Below are 6,573 nucleotides of genomic sequence, written 5' to 3'. Positions count from 1 at the left end.
TAAGTGATATTTTTTGGTTAAAACAAAAAGTATTTTGTAAAAGGTTAAATCACTATATTGTGATTGTAATCATTGCTATAGAGTGTTTGTTCAGTAACAGGAGTCTCCCTGTCTCTCCAGCTCTTTAATAAACAGAAAATACATTTTCCGGTAGGTGTCAAAATCTCAGCCAATCAGGAGAAAGTACCAATTTTTAAGCTTCATTTTTATAGTGTTCCAGTTCCAATTTTGCTTTCTTAATTTCTTAGTGTCATCACTTCCAATTTCACTTGTTTAATCTCTATCCTGATTGGAGAAAATTGGAAATTAAACTGAAACTGAAACGAAAATGCATTTTCTGTTTTATAAAGAGTTGGAGAGACGAGGAGACTCCTTTTACTGAACAAACACTATAGCAATGAGTACTATCAGAATATAGAGTTATTTAACACTTATTTTAACCAAAGAAAATCACTTACCCTACCTTTAATAATAAAGTAGTAAGACCCTGTGACTAAATAACTATACTTGATCCATTGGAACACACAGGTTCTTTGTTCCATTTCCTGAAAGTAGTGGTTTTGGACATACAGGGTTTCTTGGACTGATGGCAACAAATATCAGTTTCTACTTTGAGGAAAGCACACACAACCCTGGGACCTCTTGGCATCAAAGCTGCACAGTGTCATTCACAGAGTTAAATCAATGCATGCTTTTAATGTGGGGTTTTTAAGCAAGGCATCAAGATAATTTGCTCACGTCAATTTTCGCAGCTACTTAGGAACTACATATCCCCCATTTGAAATGCATGAAATTGTGATCACCAACTTGGAACACAATCTTTCTAGCTGAGCAAAGCTGGGGATGTTATTGGTACTGAATGCCATGCGTGATGTGGGTGACAGTCAAGACTGAATATGTGTGATATTAGAGTTAATTAAAGCTTTGCACCCCATCTACTGCAAATGCTTGCACTTCTGCAATTAAGAATCAAAGGCGAGGGCTTAGTGTCAGGGGGGTGTCTAATACATGGTTTTAACAGGAATGGGACCTGATTTGCCAAGCTCCTAGCGACAAGCATTAACAACAGCCTCAAATTAGAGGGACATTAATATTCATAAGTAAAACAATTCATCCTGTGAATGTGTGATGAAATGGAATCCTCTGAGGTGAGCTCTTGTGTCCAGGCTGCCATCGTTCATTAAAATATGCCATTACCCATGAAGTGCTTAATCTTTATGAAAGGGTGGTAAAAATCTGTTGGAACCACTCTGACAGAAAGGTGGTAACAGTAATATCGTTCAACAGTATCGTCACAGCACGGAATTCCTTTTAATAGACAATGGAATCGGTGTCCAACAGTGGATATCCTATGTTAAGTTATTATGGATATGTGTAAAAGGGATTGGTTAGGGTTGGCCCTGACCCTAGGTTTGTCTCTCAAGTCACCTATCTGAAATGAAGCAAAAACATTGGTTTTAAGAGATTTAGATGTTTAGATGACCTGCAAAGAAATAAAGCGTTTTTTTGTAAGTCTATTAAAGGTATTGGAACACACAGTGATCATTGAGGTTAGGTGTTATATTAATATATGTTGAAGCTCAACTGTGTGTGTGTGTGTGTGGGGGGGGGGGTATGTTTTTTTTCTTATTCATTGAGGATGCCAGAGTCTGTGCCACTAGCCTGTAATTATGATCCTCGAGGTAATTTTATCAGGCTCATTAGCTCTGATGAGTAAACGAGAAGCGGGCCTCTAATTTATTGCCCATCCAGGCTGGAGACTTAATTCTCATCAGAGAGATCATAATATTTGTACAGAGAGACCGATATATACACTCAGTTACTAGGCTCTTAGGCCAACATTGAGGGTAAGAAGGAACTTTTAGGACTTAAATCCAGTAATTACAGTCTTAATATTGGACTGATATGGAGACAGGCAGATAGGCTAATTGGGCATGTGCTTAAATGATTTCTATAGATGATGTCATTTGGATGAGTAGACCTCAGACAGAACGTGTCACTTCTCTCTTCTGAGCTTTGATTTGAGCATGCCTGCAATTGAAAGTTATTATGGTTTTCAAAGTGTTGTGACTTTATCTTCCCGTATGAAATTAGATTCTCACACCTCTGCAGACAAAAATTGCATTGTTTTGTTCCCTGTTCAATGGCAATGATCCATTTTCTGTGTCACAGAACGTGTGTTAAGGTAGCGGGGTAAATATGCTCACAATTTCAGTGTGTAGAAATTTGCATTGAGAAGAAATTATGCATGCTGGCTAGTGGAAATGAAATGTAGAAAGTCCATGACTGGTAGACTTGACAAGTGCAGCTTTCATCCATCTGAAATGAATAATTTTCACTTCCCTTAAACATCCCTAATCCAACCATGTTATCAGCGGGCATGCAGGATTCTGCCAGACTTTCTCCTCAACCGCACAGCAACTTTTAACTTGACTTGAGATTCTCAGCTGCAGTTGCTTACCACATGGTCTTAGGGACTCGCTCTTATCCGTTCCTGCTGGTTTTTGTGGATCAGTAAAATTCCTTAAGCACACAATATATACATAACGCAAGTCTTAATAGATAGCAGAATGTCTCACTCTACCCTCGCTGTGTGCTGCCTTAGAGGTTGACTTAATGCACTGTATTTTACCTCGGATTCACATTGGGCAGAGAGGATGGTATCCAAAAAAGGAAACTATTTGCTTGGTGACCCTTTGTCATCCATTTCAGATTCCAGTGAACAGTAAAATCCTCAGTGTTCATTTAACTCTGAGAGTGTACAACCATGTGTACACACTCTCAATTACACATCAATAAGAGTCCATTTGGTTCCATTTGTACACTCAGTGTAGCCTTTCCAAACATCATTTGGAAAGGCATATGCCAGTGAAGGGATAGGGAAGGATATTCATAATAAAGTACTCATTTACAGTGGACTATATTCAAACCCCAGCCGTTTGACTTATGTTAAGGATTTATTTTCAGTAATATATTTCAGCTCTTAACTGCTATTTATATACTTACATGATACTTTATTAAGTCTTCCATATTCCAATGTATTTAAATTAGTAAATATGGCGTGTAGTGTGCATACAATGACAATAAACAATTAAATGTGTAATTGATGTTTATGCCGTTAATCCCTGTGATAGCCCCTAATATGAAAGGTTACCTGGCTATTTTCAATATCCACTTATGCAGACGCCTCAGTTTGTGATAAGAATATTAACCTCATCAATTTCAGGTAACTTTCAATGCTTTAACATCTTGTCTTAAAGACCTATGCGTTAGCAGGAGTCTCAGCCTTGGCATTTAGTGACATTTTAAGCCTTTTACCAGAATCCAGACAGGGATTTGCAGTTTCCACCAAAGGAAAATAATTTATATCCTTCCTTTCTGAGAAACTGTGGGTAGAGGGATTAAATGCACCAGAGAGATTTGTATGTGGTGCAAGTAAAACAATATTGTGACTCGGTTAATACATTTCTTAACATGTACAGTACTTTTCACGCTTTGAGAAAGTCAGGAGTTGTTACTCATCGAAGCTGAGGCTGTCTTTGAGACTTTATATGTTTATTATTTACATTCTCGGTAATTAAAGAGTCAGAGGGCACTGATGATGACAAAGTTGTGTACCTGAACTCCCCACCAGACAGTACAACAGAATCGAGACGAGAAACCATTCTGTACATAATTCATCATAGTTGTGCAATGTCCGAAGAATTAGTGCTTAGAGCTTGTAGGCTACCCAGGTACAAGTAAGCTTCTGTAAAGATATTTTCAACCGACTCTAAATGCGTTCAAAACATAATGGATGTTGCGAGTGCTACACACAAATGCATTTGTGAATGACAGTTTTTGGAACACAAAAGGTCCTCCATGAAGTCCGGCTCATACTTTATACTGAAAATCTGTTTTTTGGGCGAGCGACATTGTCACACAACAAAGTATAAATGAGGCTTGAGTGTTGCCTGATATGTGGACTGTGTATCTGCCAGTGTTTCTGATGGCTGCTGTGTGTTGGAGACTGGGCTCTGTTCTCTCTGTGGGCAGGCAGCTTTGATGCACTGCCCCTCTTATCTGGTTCCTGGCAAGGTTAATGAAGTGGTGGCACTTTTGGAGGAAGTAAAAATGGGATGAGTAGCAGAGACCAGAGGAAGCTGGGAGATGAAACGTCCCTGCTCTGAGTGGCAATTTTGGTGAATTACATAGACAATAAGAAAGGGGGTTTGTCATCCTCTTAAACACAAACAGTCGTGTGAATCAGAAATGGTCGATTGCATCTCTTTAAGCCCGGTTCATATGAAATTACATTAGCATTTAGGTTTCACTTGTAATGCGATCTGTCAAACATATCCTTATAAGGACATTTTAATGCTGTCATGGCAACCTTTTGCTCACTTCTACTTTGCAGTACTGTCAGTCACAGTTTGTCACGTTGCACAGAATGGCACAATAGAATCATTGTACTTTAGAGGCTTACATATGAAGGCATACAAATAGGACAAACTTGTTTTCTGTCTTAAGTTTCACAAACCTCTGACTTAAATCTGTAAATTCAGCGGGGAATCTAAACTTTTTTTGGACTTATGAAAACCCATTATGTCTTTGTCAAGGGCAACAAGTCTCACTTAAGTGGCTTATTTTATTTGTAAAACGTTTCTTGAAACTTGGCTTTGGGTGTTACAGCTTAAACAAAAGGGCAGGAATGGTGCCCTAATATAAATATAATAACAGGTGATGTACTGCTAATGCTCTGTATTCCTCAGCTTTTGATTTTAATATTCCAATTCCCTTTGCATCTATAAGAGCTAATAGGTAAACAGTCCTGAATGGAAGAAATGAAGCAGGTCTACATGCCAATGAATTAGCATATAGATGAGTTCATCTCATACAAATAGTGCTCTTTTGCCCAGAACTCCCTGTGCTGAGCAAAGATCATGTATGTAAAGTATGCATGCAGAAAATGTAAATTAATCCATTTCAATCATCATCCAATCTAATAACATTTCTTTCCCTACTCGTTTGTCCCTTGTTGCTCAAATGTCCAGAATTATTGAGTATGCGGTCAAATCATTCCCTGAAGCAGCGTAATTGTTTTAAAAGGAACACAAGCAGAAGAAAAATGGAAGATGTAAAAGCAATGTCTGACTCATAAGCACTTGGATAATCTGCCTGTCAAAACGGTAAATAAAGTTTTGAGTTAATTGAGGGGGGCACAAAGTTATGTCATAGATAAAACAACAGTTACAATTTCCAAAGGGAAAGGATGCATGAAAACGGCAAAGTTGACCGTATGTTTTTTTTTGTTTTGTTTTATGTTTGATCCTCAGTGTTGTAATTCCATAAATAAACACAGTCTCTATGAATCACGCCTATTTTGTTACATAGCTCTTGTTAATATGCTAAAAGAAGCTTATCGAATTAGGTCAGCTAATTAAGCAATTAGCTTATTTCAGCTCTGTGGTCAGGCTGTTACTAATCTATGGCATTGTGAGCGTGGATATGCCAAGACCAAGAGGCTCGTCTCTGTGTTAGGCTGTGCTCCTCTCGCCTATCCTCTCTCTCAAAGGATAATGTTTTTGAAGTCATCCTTCTCCTCAAAGTACAGAAGATAGTCTCTGTTCCCTAATGCTTACATTTCTCATGCAAATCCCAGGAAGTGAATAGGTTGTTTATTGTCTAGTTAATATATTGAGACATTTATGTGGTGTTGTTGATGCTGTAGCTGTGTTAACACACATGAAATCCCAGTCAGATTAGAGGTTGATATAGCATTAAAGCCACGGCGAAGTCTGTGGCTTTGGTTGAGCCTGCCGTGTGGCGTCTTACCAGGCATCTGATGATGGAATCCTCAGGCAGCTTGACTTTGGAACATTAAACCATCCATGTTGACAATCACTGTAACTTTTGGTTTTAGTCAACCACCACACCCACATGTTGTAGAACCTCTATACACCTAGAGAAGACATCCAGGGATGTGACTTTTCCTGGTGGTAAAATATAATCTTAAAGCTACAGTACGGGAATTGATAAAATGCTATTTTAACCAAGGTTGGAGGTTGTCTCCCTATCCATTGAGACATTTCGACCCCATGGTGTCGGGTAGGACACCTTCTGGTTGACAAAGTAAATGCAACTAGAAAAAGTGCTCCTCAGAGCCACCAGGTCAGGTAGGTTATTGTGGGCCAGCAATGTTCGGAATTCAGTCATTATAGATCTGAGTGGAATCTGTCGAAGTTGAGGGATTCATGTTGATGATTGCTGATAACATGACTATAGAGATAATGTGTACCGATTTGCGTGATGTTTAGACAAAATCTGTAGGAGTAATAAGAAAAAGTGTTTTGCAAAAGTCTGCCTCCTGGTGGCGCTAAAACAGGCAGTGTGTGTGAACTTTCTGAGTACTACTGAGTACTACTACTGCAAACTTTGGAAGCCAATGTTGGCCAATCAGGATGGAATATAAAAAATCGGACAGATCTGACTTGATCACATGACTATAGAGATACTGTAGTGTGTACGAATTTGCGTGATGTTTGTACAAAATCTGTAAGAGTAATTTAAAAATAAAAGTTTTGCAAGAATTGG

This window comes from Gymnoscopelus braueri, assembly GCF_963280865.1.
Source record: "Gymnoscopelus braueri genome assembly, chromosome: 13".
NCBI classification, from domain to species: domain Eukaryota; kingdom Metazoa; phylum Chordata; class Actinopteri; order Myctophiformes; family Myctophidae; genus Gymnoscopelus; species Gymnoscopelus braueri.
Note: the sequence above shows the minus strand (reverse complement) of the source record.